This window comes from Salvelinus sp. IW2-2015, unplaced genomic scaffold, assembly GCF_002910315.2.
Source record: "Salvelinus sp. IW2-2015 unplaced genomic scaffold, ASM291031v2 Un_scaffold1042, whole genome shotgun sequence".
In the NCBI taxonomy this organism is placed as follows: domain Eukaryota; kingdom Metazoa; phylum Chordata; class Actinopteri; order Salmoniformes; family Salmonidae; genus Salvelinus; species Salvelinus sp. IW2-2015.
In genome coordinates this window covers 284,607-305,735 of record NW_019942699.1, presented here as the reverse complement: position 1 = coordinate 305,735, position 21,129 = coordinate 284,607, and the positions used below count along the sequence as shown (strand labels likewise).

General features: G+C 42.6%; 2 protein-coding genes and 1 pseudogene across 3 annotated transcripts in view; all 3 read right to left on the bottom strand.

Annotated features, from left to right (window-relative positions):
- The window catches only part of LOC112069533 (gelsolin-related protein of 125 kDa-like), a 243,717-nt gene that overhangs the window by 43,201 nt on the left and 179,387 nt on the right, over positions 1-21,129 (bottom strand). The window lies entirely within an intron of this gene.
- The window catches only part of LOC112069531 (zinc finger protein 271-like), a 145,690-nt gene that overhangs the window by 54,792 nt on the left and 69,769 nt on the right, over positions 1-21,129 (bottom strand).
- On the bottom strand, positions 851-8,660 carry LOC139024115 (zinc finger protein 271-like; annotated as a pseudogene).

Below are 21,129 nucleotides of genomic sequence, written 5' to 3'. Positions count from 1 at the left end.
GGTCATCATTGTAAATAAGTCAGTAACCCACTGTTCCCCGGTAGTTCATCATTGTAAATAACTCAGTTAACCCCCTCTTCCCCGGTAGGTCATCATTGTAAATAAGTCAGTTAACCCACTGTTCCCCGGTAGGTCATTATTGTAAATAAGTCAGTTAACCCACTGTTCCCCGGTAGGTCATCATTGTTAAAAAGTCAGATAAGAAAAAATTCTGATTTACAATGACGGCCAAACGCTCTAACCACTAGGCTACCTGCAAGTAAATTGAAATTAAGTTGTTTTCAAGTCATTGAAAAAACAACCCAAAAAGACAACTTTCACTTTCAACTACAACCAAACATATATTGGAAGTCGAGCATAGTCTTCTTTTCAACGACATTTCAATTACATTTTGCTAGGTGGGAGTAGCACAATTTTAAAACACAGTTTAAAAGTGTCAATAGATATATCACAGTTAGTGATATATTGAAAACCTAAACATAAAATGTGCTATATACACAAACATCTGCCACAATAATCATATTACTTGTATTTTTTTAAACAAGCACCATATAAACTGCACAAGCACCAGCAACGCTGTTGTTTTGACAAGTAGCAATAAATCACTGATATTGATTAGGGGGGAAATCCGGTTGTAGGTGCTGTTGAAACTAACACAACTAAAAAAAACACATGGAAATGGGAGATATCTTTTACCTCACTGGTTAGAGGACAACCTGCAGAAGACAGTTAGTTACATTTTGGAGTGATGCATTTAAATGTAGGGGTCGCTAAACAAAGGAACACAACACGTATTTGTCATCACTCAACGATATCATGTTGAAATCAATTGTGCGAGAGGAGGAAGAAACCACACAGAATCTGGGAATAATGTGTACATCACTGGTTAGAGGACAATTTGTAGAAAACATCTAGCTATATTTTGATTCAAGTGGGTCACCAACGTGGTAAGTGTAACACAACTCTTTTTTTGTTAGTCACTTTTTGATAAATCACATAAATGGTACTCTTCCATTTCAGAGCCTGGATTTCCCCCCCGAGGCTAAAATCCATATCATGCTGAAATCAATTGAACAGGGGGAAAACGTTTAGGGTTCTACATTGTGAAATTCATTAAAATATTCCTTCTACAATGTTAAAACATTATACATTGTGACAATATTTCATTGATATCATGAAACAACTCATTCATGTATGTATTTTCTGATGTTTGATTAGATATCTTTTATCATAGTATCTCATCACATTGATCACAGTCATAAGATTTCTTTCATGTGTGTGTCCGCTGGTGTGATATCAGGCTGTTTGGCTGAGTACAACTCTTCCCACATTGATTACAGCTATGAGATTTCTCTCCTGTGTGTGTTCTCTGGTGTATCTTCAGATAGACAGACGTTGCAAAACTCTTCCCACATTGATCACATCTATAAGGTTTCTCTCCTGTGTGTATTCTCTGGTGTATCTTCAGACAGCCAGATGTAGCAAAACTCTTCTCACATTGAGCACAGCTATAAGATTTCTCCCCTGTTTGTGTTATCTGGTGTGATATCAGGCCGCTTGACTGAGTAAAACTCTTCCCACATTGATCACAGCCATAAGGTTTCTCTCCAGTGTGTATTCGCTGGTGTGATTTCAGGTTGCTTGGCTTAGTAAACCTCTTCCCACATTGATCACAGCCATAAGGTTTCTCTCCAGTGTGAATTCTCTGATGTATTTTAAGGTCTACTAAAGAGGTGAATCTCTTCCCACAGTCAGAGCAGCAGTGAACTTTCTCTCCAGTGTGTATTCTCAGGTGTAGTTTAAGTGAATCTGATTTTAAGTAACTCTTCCCACAGTCAAAACAGTGGTGAGGATTCTCTCCTGTGTGTACTAGATGGTGTATTCTCTTGTGTACTTTTAGTGAATCTGGTCTTGAGTAACTCTTCCCAAAGTCAGAGCAGCAGTGAGTTCTCTTACCTGTGGGTCTCTGCAGGTGTTTCTTGAGGAGTTCTGATCTGGAGAGACTCTTCTCTGCCTCTTCAGCATCATGATGTTGTTGAGGATCCCCAGAGGATCCACAAGAGTCACGTCTCTCTCCTGTGTGAACGACAAAGTCACACATACGGTTAAAGGCCCAAAACAGCAGAAATCCACTGTTTATTTGAGGTAAAAGGTGATGCCCAGAGCGTACCCATGAAGTTGTACAACAATGTACAACGACAAATGTCTTAAGACAGTCAAGTGAGCAACAATTTTCTCTTGTTTTCACATTAGTAGTAAAATCGATGATTGGAGGCTAGAAATAAGATATTAAAGTTGCTGAAACTAAGCAGTGTGCCAGACAACTTTTGGTCTCCAATTTTGGCCCCTTTCTGTGGCCGCACGAGGGCGAAGCACACACAATTTGAAACTAAGCACACACAAAACTCCTCCATGCTAATGAGGAAACCACTGGTTATGGATGTAGTATATCTGGTTGGAGCAAAAATAGTGAGCGAAGATTTTAGTTTTTCACAATGTATTCTGAATATTACAGTGCACTATTAGCACAAGATCGGGAGTGCTACTCAAGGAAACTCACATTAAGCTCTGTGTCGCTATTCACCAATTCACCACCGTGGGGGAAAACTCAGGGGAGTTCTCATAGGCTGACAGCAAAAATAGCCTCCATTTATAGGTTGCTTATGAGTGCATTTCACATTACTTTGGATTATAATTGTAAGGCTCGTTTGAATCTCCTGCTTAATGTGATGTTTGTGTTTGTCTCAAATCAACTGCTTTATACCTAAAAAACACTTCAACCAGTAAAATGCTCTTTGGCTAGCTTTTCCATCAGCCTGACAATAAGTGTTTAACAAATTGGCCCATAACTTCAGCTAACAATAACATTGACCTACTGTGGGACCCATAACTTCACCTAACAACAACATAGACCTAGGACTATAAATCATTTAATATTTCAGGTGAAACATGGGCACTAAAATGTCTTTGTCATGACATTTCATAACCAGATAATTTTGTGAATAATCCCACTAGGCTACTCTGTAATGTGTTGTCATTCTAAATGTCCTGAATAAAGGAAAATAGCTCTGTGTGTTGTACAATAGCCAATCCATCAAGGACCAGTTCTCTACACATTATGAGCTAAGTATCTCTGTGCGCAAACAGACTAACGAGACCCTACTGTAAATCAAGCAGACAATAACAATATAAACATCAATTTGTTAGGGATNGGATCCCTGACGACTAACAATAACACATTCTGACAGAATGTAAACGTTCTACATTCCCCTCTCTCAAACAGTGACATGAATAAGGATATTTTATATTGTCAAGTTCAGAAGTCAGAACCCATCACCTGCTATGTAAAAGAGAGCAGAATGCACAATGGTCAATGCTATCCGGGATCCTTGGGACATCCCTACCCTAAACCCTTCCTTAACCATTTTAACCATTAACCACTTCAATGGGCTAGGGACGTCCCAAGGATGTATCTCTACCTGAAAATACATGATCTAAGTGATTGATAGTTGGTATTCAGCAGTCATAAAACCTTATTTACTTTAATAAACTACTAAAATAGTGATTTTGTCAGACAGCATAGACAGCAGCTCTACACTTTATTGACTGACTGATCCATTCATCCTTCCATCCCTCCTCAGCCTTCCTCTCCTCTGAAGACCCAGTGAGGGTGGAGCTCAGTCAGAGAGCTGTTGAGGGACTGGTTAGGAAGAACACTTTTACAGCCAGAGAGGTCACACATGGTTTAGATGGTAAATATTTATGTCCCCTTATGTCAAAACTCCCCAATGAGATGTGGGTGTGGAGTCAGGCGCAGGAGAAACAAGTTCAGAATGAAAAGGGCCTTTAATCAACCAGCTCAAAAATCACAGGACACCTTACTACAGCAGTAGCCATGAAACCCACTCAGACACAGTTCAGGGAAAAACACCTGTAAAACATGAACTAGCGAAAAACGCAACCCAAACGGACAGTAAACGAAAACAATCCCGCACAAAAACCCAAAGGAAATGTCGAGATAAATACCCCCCCCTAATTAAACAAAATGAAACCAGGTGAAAACACAAAACAGACATAACCAAAAGAAAAGGAAAAACTATTGGTGGCAGCTAGTAGACCGGCGCCGACGACCGCCGAGCACCGCCTGAACAGGGAGAGGAGCCACCTTTGGTGGAAGTCGTGACACCTTAGCAGTTCATCACGTCGGCAAAAAGGAAATATGTCACATCATCTATGTTTATTTACATTAGTGCAAATTGTCCACTAATATCTATTTAATTTATCAAACCTTCTGGCTGTATGAAAGTTAATTTCCCCTCAGGCACACATATTTGTTCTTTGTTATTACCTGAGCCACTGCCTGTTCAGTCTGCTATCATCCAGAAGGCGAGGTCAGTACAGGTGCATCAAAGCTGGGACCAAAAGACTGAAAAACAGCTTCTATTTCCCGGCCATCAGACTGTTAAATAGCCATCACTAGCACAGAGAGGCTGCAGCCTACATACAGACTTGAAATCATTTGCCACTTTAATAAATGGAACACTAGTCACTTTAATAATGTCCCTTTAATAATGTTTGCATTTCTCATCTCATATGTATAAACTGTATCTCAGTCTGTTACAGTTTATACATATGAGATGAGAAATGTATCTCAGTCTGTATTACATTACTCATCTCATATGTATAAACTGTATCTCAGTCTGTGCTGCTCTGACATTGTTTATCCATATATTTATATTCTTAATTCCATCCCTTTACTTAGATTTGTGTGTATTGGGTATTGGTTGTGAAATTGTTAGATATTACTGCACTGTCGGAACTAGAAGGACAATCATTTCGCTACACCCACAATAACTGAGAAATAAAATTTGATTTATTATGAAGGTCATTTGTGTAAAATGTACTTTTCCCCACTCATTCACCCCACCTCTTTACGTTGCTTATGCATATTCAGTGGCCTGACTGCGTCCAGACTGTCAAAGGCCCATCCTGGTAGATCTGAACCTACTGCAGCTTGGAGTGATCAGATGACAGAAGTCACATTTAGGTGCCAGGTGTAACTGAGGCCATAGATGCTCCATATCCATACTTTGATTGTTTTATATCATATAACTAAATATGTTTCTGGGTTGCAGGGGCAGTCAAGAAATGGAACGGCAAGGCCACAGAACATGACATAAGCAGAGCTGTGGGAGACTACCTCAAGCCCCTGGTTGAGCCAGGGGTGGTGTGTACCACTCCACCACGCCTTCAGCCGTCCGGAAAAGTGTGATTGATACTGTTTTTCATACTAAGATGGACCAAGATTCTGTTGATTGGTCGGTCATTGGGTTCATTTGACTTACAATATGTTCAAATCAAGCTTTATTAATACAGCACATTTCAGACATGGATGCAACCCAATGGAAACAGGAAAAACAAAAGAAAAACCCACACCAAACTTAAAGACAGGAAGCAAACCAAAAAAGTAGCGCAACTTAAAGGTGTTGACACTCCACATCTATCAAGACAACTGGAGCACTGGGCCAGACACTCTAAAATAGAACCTGGACCAGCTCAGGTGAAACACCTTCCCACTAACGAGATGGACAAGCCAGCACAGGTGTAACACATACTGACTAACGAGGTGACACCAATCAGTGCGCCCTACGTGCTAACGAGCTAAGTCCAACCAAGTCCAACCTCAAAACATAAATGGATAAACCAAAGCCTGTAACACCTTCCCCCTTCAGACAACACATATATCCTATATTTTTGTTGGACAAGTTTGCTCACCACCAACAGAAAACAACTTACATTTCACATTATAATCAACTACAATGCTTTGCCTTCTACAATATAAACATGGTGTCTACTGGCTGTCAACAATTAAAAACACGTACTTCTAAATAATAAAATACAATCGTATCTTTTCTCCTTTTTCTTTCTATAGAATCCTAAAACTCACTAGCTTATATTCCCCTTGGAACGAGTCCAAACAAAACTCATCTCCAATACGAAAAACGTGCAGTCAAAATAAATTGTGATCAAATGTACACCCCTTTGTTAATATGTATTGGCAATAATTAACTTAATGGTGAGGCATGGAATAATAAAACATGTATCTTTTGTCAGGCTGAATGTTTGAAATATGAGCTGATTTGAGACATGCTTCTTCAATAGTGGAATAAAGACAATTAGCACTTGAATGTTGTCAAGTAATACAGGAGTGATGTAAGATTGTTAATAAAATTTATTATAGACCAATAATTATACTGCATCCATGTGTATTTATTGATTTATTTTAACCTTCGTTTAACAGTAACCGAAAGGTTGCTGGATTGAATCCCCGAGCTGACAAGTTAAAAATCTGTCGTTCTGCGCCTGAACAAGGCAGTTAAGTAGGTCATCATTGTAAATAAGTCAGTTAACCCCCTGTTCCCCGGTAGGTCATCATTGTAAATAACTCAGTTAACCCCCTGTTCCCCGGTAGGTCATCATTGTAAATAACTCAGTTAACCCCCTCTTCCCAGGTAGGTCATCATTGTAAATAAGTCAGTTAACCCCCTGTTCCCCGGTAGGTCATCATTGTAAATAAGTCAGTAACCCACTGTTCCCCGGTAGTTCATCATTGTAAATAACTCAGTTAACCCCCTCTTCCCCGGTAGGTCATCATTGTAAATAAGTCAGTTAACCCACTGTTCCCCGGTAGGTCATTATTGTAAATAAGTCAGTTAACCCACTGTTCCCCGGTAGGTCATCATTGTTAAAAAGTCAGATAAGAAAAAATTCTGATTTACAATGACGGCCAAACGCTCTAACCACTAGGCTACCTGCAAGTAAATTGAAATTAAGTTGTTTTCAAGTCATTGAAAAAACAACCCAAAAAGACAACTTTCACTTTCAACTACAACCAAACATATATTGGAAGTCGAGCATAGTCTTCTTTTCAACGACATTTCAATTACATTTTGCTAGGTGGGAGTAGCACAATTTTAAAACACAGTTTAAAAGTGTCAATAGATATATCACAGTTAGTGATATATTGAAAACCTAAACATAAAATGTGCTATATACACAAACATCTGCCACAATAATCATATTACTTGTATTTTTTTAAACAAGCACCATATAAACTGCACAAGCACCAGCAACGCTGTTGTTTTGACAAGTAGCAATAAATCACTGATATTGATTAGGGGGGAAATCCGGTTGTAGGTGCTGTTGAAACTAACACAACTAAAAAAAACACATGGAAATGGGAGATATCTTTTACCTCACTGGTTAGAGGACAACCTGCAGAAGACAGTTAGTTACATTTTGGAGTGATGCATTTAAATGTAGGGGTCGCTAAACAAAGGAACACAACACGTATTTGTCATCACTCAACGATATCATGTTGAAATCAATTGTGCGAGAGGAGGAAGAAACCACACAGAATCTGGGAATAATGTGTACATCACTGGTTAGAGGACAATTTGTAGAAAACATCTAGCTATATTTTGATTCAAGTGGGTCACCAACGTGGTAAGTGTAACACAACTCTTTTTTTGTTAGTCACTTTTTGATAAATCACATAAATGGTACTCTTCCATTTCAGAGCCTGGATTTCCCCCCCGAGGCTAAAATCCATATCATGCTGAAATCAATTGAACAGGGGGAAAACGTTTAGGGTTCTACATTGTGAAATTCATTAAAATATTCCTTCTACAATGTTAAAACATTATACATTGTGACAATATTTCATTGATATCATGAAACAACTCATTCATGTATGTATTTTCTGATGTTTGATTAGATATCTTTTATCATAGTATCTCATCACATTGATCACAGTCATAAGATTTCTTTCATGTGTGTGTCCGCTGGTGTGATATCAGGCTGTTTGGCTGAGTACAACTCTTCCCACATTGATTACAGCTATGAGATTTCTCTCCTGTGTGTGTTCTCTGGTGTATCTTCAGATAGACAGACGTTGCAAAACTCTTCCCACATTGATCACATCTATAAGGTTTCTCTCCTGTGTGTATTCTCTGGTGTATCTTCAGACAGCCAGATGTAGCAAAACTCTTCTCACATTGAGCACAGCTATAAGATTTCTCCCCTGTTTGTGTTATCTGGTGTGATATCAGGCCGCTTGACTGAGTAAAACTCTTCCCACATTGATCACAGCCATAAGGTTTCTCTCCAGTGTGTATTCGCTGGTGTGATTTCAGGTTGCTTGGCTTAGTAAACCTCTTCCCACATTGATCACAGCCATAAGGTTTCTCTCCAGTGTGAATTCTCTGATGTATTTTAAGGTCTACTAAAGAGGTGAATCTCTTCCCACAGTCAGAGCAGCAGTGAACTTTCTCTCCAGTGTGTATTCTCAGGTGTAGTTTAAGTGAATCTGATTTTAAGTAACTCTTCCCACAGTCAAAACAGTGGTGAGGATTCTCTCCTGTGTGTACTAGATGGTGTATTCTCTTGTGTACTTTTAGTGAATCTGGTCTTGAGTAACTCTTCCCAAAGTCAGAGGAGCAGTGAGTTCTCTTCCCTGTGGGTGTCTGCAGGTGTTTCTTGAGGAGTTCTGATCTGGAGAGACTCTTCTCTGCCTCTTCAGCATCATGATGTTGTTGAGGATCCCCAGAGGATCCACAAGAGTCACGTCTCTCTCCTGTRTGAACGACAAAGTCACACATAYGGTTAAAGGCCCAAAACAGCAGAAATCCACTGTTTATTTGAGGTAAAAGGTGATGCCCAGAGCGTACCCATGAAGTTGTACAACAATGTACAACGACAAATGTCTTAAGACAGTCAAGTGAGCAACAATTTTGTCTTGTTTTCACATTAGTAGTAAAATCGATGATTGGAGGCTAGAAATAAGATATTAAAGTTGCTGAAACTAAGCAGTGTGCCAGACGACTTTTGGTCTCCAATTTTGGCCCCTTTCTGTGTTTGCTAAAATGGCCGCACGAGGGCGAAGCACACACAATTTGGTTGCAAAAACTCCTCCATGCTAATGAGGAAACCACTGGTTATGGATGTAGTATATCTGGTTGAAGCAAAAATAGTGAGCGAAGATTTTCGTTTTTCACAATGTATTCTGAATATTACAGTGCACTATTAGCACAAGATCGGGAGTGCTACTCAAGGAAACTCACATTAAGCTCTGTGTCGCTATTCACTAATTCACCACCATGGGGGAAAACTCAGGGGAGTTCTCATATGCTGACAGCAAAAATAGCCTCCATTTATAGGTTGCTTATGAGTGCATTTCACATTACTTTGGATTATAATTATAAGGCTTGTTTGAATCTCCTGCTTAGTGTGATGTTTGTGTTTGTCTCAAATCAACTGCTTTATACATAAAAAACACTTCAACCGGTAAAATGCTCTTTGGCTAGCTTTGCCATCAGCCTGACAATAAGTGTTTAACAAATTGGCCCATAACTTCAGCTAACAATAACATCGACCTACTGTGGGACCCAAAACTTCACCTAACAACAACATAGACCTACTGTAGGACCCATAACATCACCTAACATCAACATAGACCTACCGTAGGACCCATAACTTCACCTAACAACAACATAGACCTAGGACTATAAAATCATTTAATATTTCAGGTGAAACATGGACACTAAAATGTCTTTGTCATGACATTTCATAACCAGATAATTTTGTGAATAATCCCACTAGGCTACTCTGTAATGTGTTGTCATTCTAAATGTCCTGAATAAAGGAAAATAGCTCTGTGTGTTGTACAATAGCCTATCCATCAAGGAACAGTTCTCTACACATTATGAGCTAAGTATCTCTGTGCGCAAACAGACCCTCCTGTAAATCAAGCAGACAATAACATTAGAAACATCAATTTGTTAGGGATGTTGGATCCAACGTGGAGCACGGCATAACTGTCTTTACCAGAGTAATGAATGAAGAAGTACTTTGATTGTTGTTGCATGTCATGATGTTTGTCATTTGACTGTCATTCAGAAAATGATTTCCTGGATCAGCTGATGATAGTTGAACATGTGAATGTAACTTAACAGCTACAGTATTAAGTATTATGTGTAATTATTGAAGAACCACATTAATGACAGTATCCATTTGGGTGTTGTCAATAAAAGGTGACTAAGGTGACTCTCGGTTAGAACCATTGGATTTAGCAAACTCTGAAATGATTTAGGATTTCTGTGCCCATGAAAACTGTTTTCCCAGCGTAATATAAGGAGACACTAAATGTTACGTAGGTAGAGTGCATTTCAGAGATCTGAATACAAAAAACTGTCCTGACAAGACAATAACCTAAACCACAAGGCCAAATCTACACTGGAGGAGCTTACCAAGATGACATTGAATGTTCCTGAGTGACCTAGTTACAGTTAGTTTGGACTATAATCGCCTTGAAAGTCTATGGCAAGACGAGAAAATGGCTTTCAAGCAATAATCAACAACCAACTTGACAGAAGATGAAGGATTTTAAAAAGAATAATGAATATTCACATGAAGATCTGTCSCCTATTGGATGACATCACGACTTCCCATTAAGCCAACTCCTTGAAGGCCTTACTATGACATCACTCACTCCTTCAAGTTTGCAGTTGCTCAAAACATTTATTTGTTTCCCTTTAGTGTGTTTATACTTTACTGTATTTATATATCACTTTTCAACAGGATTTTTTAAAATGTATCACTGGAGGACATGAACAATTCCAACATTATGTATTCTGACAATACAAAAACATATTAAAGTGTAGAATGCCCTTTTAAAAATCACACATTAGGTCAACAACTGCAGAGTTTGTGCCCCTGTTTTATAAGATAGCACTCACTGTATTTACTGGTGTTAATCAGATCAATGTCCCTGTTTTAAAAGATAGTACTCACTGTATTTACTGGTTTTGTTGCATCAGATCAATGTCCCTGTTTTATAAGATAGTATCACTATCTATACTGGTGTCAATCAGATCAATGTCCCTGTTTTAATAAGATAGTACTCACATGTATTTATCGGGTGTTAAATCAGTTCTCCAGTCTTCTCTTCTTGTTCCTCCTAAAGTGACAGTAATTCCCCTTCTTCATTTTCATTCAAAAACGTCTTCCAATCTCTTACTTATCCTCCACTTAAATCTGCATCTTCCTAATTTTTCCTTTAACAGTCAGAACCATCCTCACCTCCTCATTCCTCTAAGCTTTCATTCCACGGTAACAGCCTCACCCTCACTTTGTTTTGTACAAAGAGCAAAAGATGTGTTTGATTAATCTCAGATTGTTTATGTAGACTTTAAACAAACGTCTACAATCTACTCCCACATCATGTATCCTGATTTCCAGTCAAATAACTAGATATCAAAATAAGCACCTTAGACTTATTGATACCCTGTAAAAGATGGATGCAAAAATACCTGTATAAAAAAATATAATTAACTACCCACTACCAGGATATTTTAAGCCGCAAAAACCTGGTTACACTCTGCTAGGAGGTGAAACTTGGGCCATCAAGTGGATCGTTCCAGCAAGACACATCAACATCCACAGAATAAACTGGTTTAAGTTGGGCACAAAAATAGACAATTTGTTCTCATGGCCATCTCAGTCTTCACGACTTCTACCCCATTGAAAACTGTGTTTGAATTATAACAGGGCAGTCCAACCTGCAAGGAGAACAAATAGACTATCAAGGACCTGGAGCAGATTCTTGTTTGGGGAAGGCTAATCCCACGCAATGTGTTGATCCTAATCTCATCAAAACATTTTAGTGTTCGTTATCGTCCAAGGGAAGTGCTGTTGGAGATTGAAGAACAGGGTGTGTCAATTAATTCAACCCCTACCTTTTGAGAACTTACATGTTAAACCTCTCTTTCTTGAGCAATTCTAATTTAGTATAAAAATAATATAATTCCCTATTTGTACTAAATTGTCAGTATGTTGATTTATCTTATTTTATGAGAGTCGTTTCTCTCATCTTTATCAAAGGGTGTCAACATTGTCCCCACTGTACCTCATACTGCTCCTAACATGGTGTAACAATAACATGTAACTGTATTAAATTGATCAGCGTCGTTGTGTTGCTAAGGTGCAGGGAAGTCAGGTCCGCAAGGAGAACAAACTGAATATAGAGTGTTTAATTAATAAACAAAACAAAACATAACTCCAACACTAAATAAAACAAAGTGGGTACGACCGGCCGCGCCATCCATATACAACAACACAAACTGAACAACAAACAATCTCTGACAAAGACATTGAGGGTAAACGAGGGTTTAAACACAAAGGTTAATGAATGGATTGACAACCAGTTTGATAGGAAGAACAGATCAAAACCAATGGAAAATGAAAATGGATAATTATGTAAGAAGACCGGTGACGTCCGACCATGCCGAAGCTCCGCTCCAGAACAAGGAGAGGCTTCGACAAGAAGATGGAATCAAACGGAGTACGCCGGACGCCCCTCGAGTCCAGAGGGGGCGGAGGAACACTCCCCGAACTGCAGCCTCCTGGAGCGGCGCCGAAGCCATCAACTGGCCTGAGGAGCGATACATGGAACGAGGGGTTAATACGGTAATTAGTGGTTTGCTGTAACCTCTAACATAACCTCGTTCATCTCTCAGGAACTTTCAAACGGCCCCACAAAACCGAGGACCCAGCTTCCGGCAGGGCAGGCGGAAGGGGCAGGTTTTCGGGTCGAAGCCAGACCCTTCCCCTGGTGCAACAACGGGGCCTCACTGCGGTGACGGTCTGCGCAAACTTTCCTGGACGTCAGTAATGGTGCGCTAGAAAAGGTGGACATGGCGGCCTCCAGTTTCGTCACCGCAGGAGCCCCGGTCCTGACTGCTGATGCCAAAGGAGCCAGACGGCTGATACCCTAATACACATTGAAAGGGAGAAAGTTTAGTGGAGGATGGCGGTAGCAAGTTTCTGAGCCATCTCTGCCCAGGGCATCGAACTGTGCCCACTCCTCCTGCCGGTCCTGGCAATAAGACCGGCAGAGAAACCTACCTCACATCCTGGTTTAACTCTCAACCTGCACATTACGCTCGTGGTGAAAACCTGAGGTAAAGGCTGACCAAGACCCACAGACGTTCCAGTGAACGCCTTCCAGACCTTGATGTGAACCTGGGGATCCGATACAGACACTATATCCTCAGGCACCCCTAGTGCCGGGAAAACATAGTGTAAACGGGCAATCGACAGTTTATAAGGCCAGTAGGGAGACCGGGCAAAGGGGAGATCGACAGAACTTAGAAAAAAACGATCCAGCAAGAAAGGATCGTGGTGTTACCCCTCGTGAAGGTGAAGATCATTAAAATCCACCGACAGGTTGACCCATGGCCGTTGTGGAAAGGGTAGGGTTGTAATTTGTTTTTATTTTAATTTTTTTATTAATTATATTTTTTTTTAGGGTGGATCAGCTTAGTTTTGCGGAAAAGAATTTGCTTCCAATGTATTGTCTGCATCATTTCCATTCGCCCGCATATTTTTTTGGGTACAATATATATAATCATACAAGTATGTATACATATACCATAATATGGACATACACATACCTATATAGACATAAATACTTTTTTAAAGATATGCCTTTATTATTATTCCCGGACCCTACCACCATCCCAATTGGAGTATACACTTATAAACAAATTCTGCTTTAAACCATTCAATTTTACATCTTATACCTATTTACAGACAGCAGTCCACTTTACAATAGTTCTCTCTTTTTGTTCTTAGTCTCCTCTATTTCTGGTTGTCCATGTCCAATTTAATTTCACTTGTAACTGTGCTATTTCACAAAAGCTCCGCACCTAATACACATACTTTAAGATTCCAGTATGCCCTAGATCTGTTTATCTTTGTTATTATCCCACCCTTCAGCTCCACCACCCCTCCCATCTATCTTGCCACAGTTCATCATTCAGATTTCTTAATTTGCATAGCAATTTCTCAACTGTGCTGTATAAGCTTCACAAAAGACCTGACCTTCCTATTACTCATAGCTCCACAGATTGTAAATCAGAAATAAACATCTTTGCCAAAATATTATTATATTATTGGATTGATTGACTATGGCTTTTTCAAAATACCCAGTATTGTAAATCTGTAGCGTAGTTTTAGGCAGAAATGTTGCAATCTTCAGCATTCTGGACTGTGACCAAAAACGCTCATATGGACAATACAAAAAAAAAATTTTTGAATCTATTATGACTCTGCCTCCTCACAACAAAATCTGCAAGCCTGGGAAGATTGTTATACCCCATATACTAAAGGTAACAATTCTATTAGTTGCAGAATTTTGTAAGTAATTTATATGAAAAATTCGAAGCTTCTTGATCCGGCGGTTGTTTTGCGTAATCAATTCATAAACCATGTGTCCTGGAATGGGGTACATCGAAAATCTTTCCCAACCTATTTGCCAATTTGTATGCACAGCTGTTAGTTTTTTTTCTGGTCTTAAATGAAATTGGTATAACTGTTATTTATTTATACACTTTTCTTTAACCATTTTTGTTTCTTTAATACAGGGCCGACATACAAGTTCCTTACTTTTTTTCCCCTTACTACTTGCCCCTTTCCATTTTGTGGGTAATGCTGCAATTAATAGGTTTAATTTTGGGTTAAGCAGACTTTTTCCATGATGTCTGTGTTAGCTGCAGTGTGACCTAAACTCCACCGGTCCTAGTTTATGATATCATGTTCACAAAAATATAACTTTTTAAACATTCTTCGATAAATAAGTTTGTTTTTTTTTATCAATTATTAATAATTTGATTTAACCACAATATTCTGTTGTACCTATTTGTTCCTGTCCTTCAGGTGATTAAACTGAAATTGCAAACCACTTTCTAAGGCTTGTTTTCAAAGAATCAAGGATATTTTGGAGATTATTGTCCTTTTCAAACAAGGCGAAAGTGGAGAGGCAGGTTATTTGAATAAAGGGAAAAAGGCCCTTCTTGATCATAGATGAGACATTCGTGACAGTTTACTAGAGAACCAGTGTTGGATTTAAGTATAACTTTTGTATGATCCGGCCTTAGTGAGAGGGTCTAATGCCTTTAATATTTAAATAATTTCTGCCTCCCGAATTAATATTCGTTTATATAAATAGGCCTTTTAATTTATCTGGTTGCCGTTCCAAAAAATGAAATTTGAATATTTTTTGTTCATTATAATTTTAAAAACAGGTCACTTAGTGTAGGCAAAACCATAAGCAAGTAGGTAAACTGTGATATGACTAAAGAGTTAATTAGGGTGATTTTTTCACGACAAATAGACCACGGTATTTTCCCTTTCCATGGTAGCAAGATTCTTATCTATTTTTTGCTAACTTTCTAATAAAAATTTTTTGGAGTGAGATCATCTTCTTTCTTTTGGGATTTTTATAACCGAGTATGGGGAGTCATGAAAAAAAAAAAGGGTTGTAACTTACTCTGGCAGGTGTCTATGGAAGCCTTGCACTGAGCCGCCACACTGAGCTGGAGGAAACAAGTAAATCCTCACGTTCTTCACTAAAGTGGGCACCAGGTACCGTCCCATCAAGACAGCGCACCGTCAGACCTATCCCAGGAAATGACAGAGGAGGGTGAGTGTGGGCCCGATAGATCAGTCGTCGTGGACAGCAGACGGAACGTCAGCCGCCCAGCTGGACACTGAGGGGGAGAGGGCTCTGCACCGTGCACGCCTCCATGTCGCGATCCGCTCCAATACATGTCTGCGGCCACCAAACAAGAAGCTTGGAGTATGGGAAGTGGGATCCATGGACCGCTCCTCTGTTCATACAGCCGGGACAAGTGTTTTTGGTTTTTTCCCCTTTTGCCCCCCCCCCTTTTAATAAAACTTCTGGGAGCCTGGTCTGTAAGTAGGGTAAACAACAAAACGGTGAAAAACAGGCCCACCTTGGCTGACGAGGATTCAGTCCCCGCCCAGGATGTACTCCAGATACGATGGTCAGCAAGTATGATAACAGAGGTGTTTAGCCCTCCTCAAGTCAATAATCCACGCCTTCAACAGGCTTTTATCGACAGCCACAGCTCCCGGTCCCCACATCATCATACAGTACAACCAGTTTGATTTGTTTGATCTTAGCTGGCTACATAGCCGTCTTTGTATCCAGATAATAGTGTATCTAGTAATTGTCGAGTTACCCTAGATCACATTAAAGGTTTACCTAGCCGCTACAACTTTCAAACAAAGTCAACAAAGCAAGCCATGCTGAAGCTAGCCTATTTCACCAGCTCAGCAGTTACTCATATCATATTTAAGTTCATAAGATTTTTTCAAACGTAAGCTAACTTTCTGGAACATATTCGAGATCGTGTAGTCCACTTGTCATTCCATTCTCCCTTTGCAATTAGCCGTAGCTCTTCTGTAGCCTTCAACTATGTGTCTGTCCTATCCTGTTCTCCTCCTCTCGCACCAGCACCATGCACCAAACGTTCACAACGCGTGGCCGGCTGCTACTCTACCTGGTGGTCCAGCGCGCCTGACCCACGTGGAGTCCAGTCTCAGGCAGCCTCTGGCACTGGCCCCGATTGGGGCGCCAACTAACGGGCAGAGTCATCTCAGCCAACTGCTTCCCCTCCACCGTCGACCTTTTGGGCATGAGCGGAAAAACATGGATTACGTAACACTGCTACTGGCCTACTGGCTCTCTCCACTCGTCTGCCCACGTGTTCTCCCGGCACCACCCCGATGAGCTTCTGGCAGCCGGGTGGTGGCACGGGATTCCGTCATACTCCTCCCAAGTGGACAATTTCTCTTTCTCCCTGACTCTGTGCTATCGCCTCCTTTGAATTCCATGCTGTCACAGTTACCAGCCTTTCAAGCTTAAACATCCCTTATCAGATCGGCCCTCGTACAGGTTTCCCTTGGGGAGTTCATACAGATGAGCTTTGACGCCCTGATAAGTTCTTTCCTGCAGGATGGCTCACCTCTCAAAGTTCTTGGTGACTTTAACGCTCCCACGTCTAGCCTTTGACTCATTCCTGCCTCTGCCTCTTCTTTCCACATCCTCTCCTCTTTTGACCTCACCTCCACCTTCCCCCCTACTGCTACAAGGCGGAATACGCCTTGACCTCATCTTTACTAGATGCTGTTCATTCCACTATCTCATTTGGCCAAACCCGCTCCCCTCCAGCTCTCTGACCACTACCTTGTATCCTTTTCCCTCTCGCTCTCAATCGCAACACTTCCCACACTGCCCCTACTCGGATGGGTATCGGCCGTCCGCAACCTCGCTCTCTCTCCCCCCCGCTACTTTCTCTCCCTTCCCATCCTATCATCTCTTCCCTCTGCTCAAACTATCTCCTTTTGATTTTCTGCATCTCAATCCCTCCTCTCTCCCCATTTCTGCATCCTTGGACTCTCATCCCTATCCTCCAGGCGGGATCGGTCCCCTCCTGCTCCGTGGCCGAACGACTCCTTGCGAGTCACAGAACAGGCCTCCGGCCAAGCCGAGCGGAAATGGAGAAAACTCGCCTCCTGCAGCGGACCTGGCATCCTTTCACTCCCTCTCTCTACATTCTCACTCTTTCTGTCCTCTGCTGCTAAAGCAATTTCTACCACTCTAAATTCCAAGCTCTGCCTCTAACCCTAGGAAGCTCTTTGCACCTCTCCTCCCTCCTGAATCCTCTCCCCTCTCCCCCCTCTCCCTCTCTGCTGATGACTATCCGTCAACACCATTTTTGAAAAGACGGTCGACGACATCCGATCTCCGTTTGCTAAGTCAAACGAACCGGCTGGTTCTGCTCACGACTGCCCTAATCCCTGTGCTTTGACTCTTTCCTCGGCCCTTTCTCCAATGAAATCTCGCGTCTTGTGACGGCCGGAGCCGCCCAACAACCGGCCGGTTGACCCTATTCCCTCCTCGCTCTCTCAAGACCATTACAGGAGACCTTCTCCCTTACTACTGCGCTCATCCAACGTCATCCTTGACCGCTGGCATTTACGTCCTCCGTTTCAAGAGAGCGAGAGTTGCACCTTCTGAAGAAAACCTACACTCGATCCCTCCGATGTCAACAACTACAGACCAGGTAATCCTTTCTTTTTTTCTCATCCAAAACTCTTGAACTGTGCCGGTTCCTTGGCCAGCTCTCCTGCTATCGATCTCTCAGAATGACCTTCTTGATCAAATCAGCAGGTTTTGCAAGACTGTCATTCAACGAAGACTGCTGCTCTTCTCTGTGTACGGAGGCGCAGCTCCGCCTGTAAGCTAACTTCTCTCCTTGCTCCTCATCCTTCTAGACTATCGGGTCTGCCTTTGATCTGTGAACCATCAGATCCTCTCTCCAACCCTCTCCGACTGGGCATCTCTCGGCGCGGCCCGACGCTTGGATTGCGTCCTACCTGACAGGTCGCTCCTACCAGTGGCGTGGCGAGAATCTGTCTCGCACCACGTGCTCTCACCACTTAAGGTGTCCCCAGGGCTCTGTTCATAGGGCCTCTCCTATTCTCGCTATAACACCAAGTCACTTGGCTCGTCATATCCTCAACATGGTCTTCCTATCATTGCTAAATGGCAGACGACACACAATTAATCTTCTCCTTCCCCCTCTGAATAACCAGGTGGTGAATACGCATCTTCTGAATGTCTGGCAGGACATATCAGTGTGGATGACGGATCACCACTCAAGCTGAACCTCGGCAGACGCAGCTGATCTTCCTCCCGGGGAAGGGACTATTGCCCGTTCCATGAAATCTCGCCCTCACGGTTGACAACTCCATTGGTCCTCCTCCAGAGTGGCTAAGAACTGGCGTGATCCTGGACAACACCTGTCGTTCTCAATAACTCAAGGCGGTGACCCGTTCCTGTAGGTTAATGGCTCTACAAACATTCGCAAGAGTACGACCTGCCTCACGCAGGAACGGCGCAGGGTACTAATCCAGGCACTTGTCTCATCTCCCGTCTGGGATTACTGCAACTCGCTGTTGGGCTGGGCTGCGCTGCATGTCGCCATTAAACCCCTACAACTCAATCCAGAACGCCGCAGCCCGTCTGGTGGTTCAAATTCCAAGTTTCTCACGTCACCTTGCTCCTCCGCTCTCTCCACTGGCTTGCCCAGTTGAAGCTCGCATACCGTTACATAGAACCCAGGTGCTTGCCTACGGAGCTGTGAGGGGAGGCTACCTCGTAACCTCAGGCCATCTGATCAGTCCGCCCTACACCCAAACAAGGGCAGACTAGGCGTTTCATAACCCGTCTGGCAGGGGTGCTCGCCTCCCTAACTCTGAGGAAGTACAGTTTCCCGCTCAGCCAGCAGTCCAGAACTGTTTCGCTGCTCTGGCACCCCAACTGGTGGAACAAACTCCCGCAGACGCCAAGGTCAGCGGAGTCAATCACATCCCCTCCGGAGACACTGAAACCCACCATCTTTATAGGAATACCTAGGATAGGAATAGTAATCTTCTAACCCCCCCCCCTAAAAAGCTTAGATGGCACTCATTGGTAAACTGGTCTGTTCCCACTGGATATCATAAGGTGAATGCACCAATTTGTAAGTCGCTCTGGATAAGAGCGTCTGCTAAATGACTTAAATGTAAATGTAAATGTAATCATAGTTTCGCTCCGCCAGGCTGAGCTTCTTCGAAAAGATACAGGGGCGGAGCTTCAGTGGCGTTCCCGAGCGCTGGGAGAGCACTGCTCCTATCCCAGCTTCGGATGCGTCCACCTCCACTATGAACGGCAAAGAGGGATACGGATGAGCCAACACAGGAACCGAGGTAAACAGAGACTTCAGGTGCCTAAAAGCCCTGTTCACCTCAGCTGACCACTGTAAGCGCATCGGGCGCCCCTTTAGCAGTGAGGTAATGGGAGCAGCAACCTGACCAAAACCCCGGATAAACCTCCGGTAGTAGTTGGCAAACCCTAAGAATCGCTGCACCTCCTTTACCGTGGTGGGAGTCAGCCAATTACGCACGGCTGCAATGCGGTCGCTCTCCATCTCCACTCCTGACGTGGAAATCCGATGCCCAAGGAAGGAGACGGACTGTTGGAAGAACAAGCATTTCTCAGCCTTGACATGTGCTTGGTCGCTCCAACAGGCGACCAAGCACTTTGCGCACCAGGGACACATGCTCATGTAACCGATGTGAAATGGCTAGCTAGTTAGCGGTGGTGCGCGCTAATAGCATTTCAATCGGTGACGTCACTCGCTTTGAGACCTTGAAGTAGTGGTTCCCCTTGCTCTGCAAGGGCCGCGGCTTTTGTGGAGCGATGGGTAACGATGCTTCGTGGCTAACTGTTGTTGATGTGTGCAGAGGGTCCCTGGTTCGCGAGGGGACGGACTAAAGTTATACTGTTATACTCCGCTACAAGCGCCGAGTGTATCAGGATGTCATCGATATACACCACTACACCCTACACCCAAAATCTCGTCTACAAATGATTGGAAGACTGATGGAGCATTCATCAACCCATATGGCATGACGAGGTACTCATAATGCCCTGAGGTGGTGCTAAATGCCGTCTTCCACTCGTCTCCCTTCCGAATACGCACCAGATTGTACGCACTCCTGAGATCCAGTTTAGTGAAGAAGCGAGCCCCGTGCATTGACTCAATCGCCGTAGTAATAAGAGGTAGCGGGTAACTATACCTCACCGTGATTTTATTAAGACCTCGATAATCAATGCACGGGCGCAAACCGCCATCTTTCTTCACAAAAAAGAAACTCGAGGAGACGGGTGAAATGGAGGGCTGAATGTACCCCTGACACAGAGATTCGGAGACATATGTCTCCATAGCCACCGTCTCCGCTTGCGATAGGGGGTACGGTACACGTGACTCCTGGGAAATGCAGCGTCTACCAGGAGATCTATCGCACAATCACCCCGTCGATGGGGTGGTAATTGAGTTGCCTTCTTTTTACAGAAGGCGAGAGCCAAATCGGCATATTCTGGGGGAATGCGCACGGTGGAGACCTGGTCTGGACTTTCCACCGTAGTAGCACCAACGGAAACCCCTAAACACCTACATGAGCACTCTCGCGACCACCCCGTGAGAGCCCTCTGTGGCCAATAAACAGTGGGGTTATGGCAAGCTAACCAGGGTAGGTCCAGCACCACAGAATACGCAGGAGAATCAATAAGGAAAATACCAATTTTTTCCTTGTGACCCCCCTGCGTTACCATACGCAAAGGAGCGGTGGCCTCCCTGATAAACCCTGACCCTGATG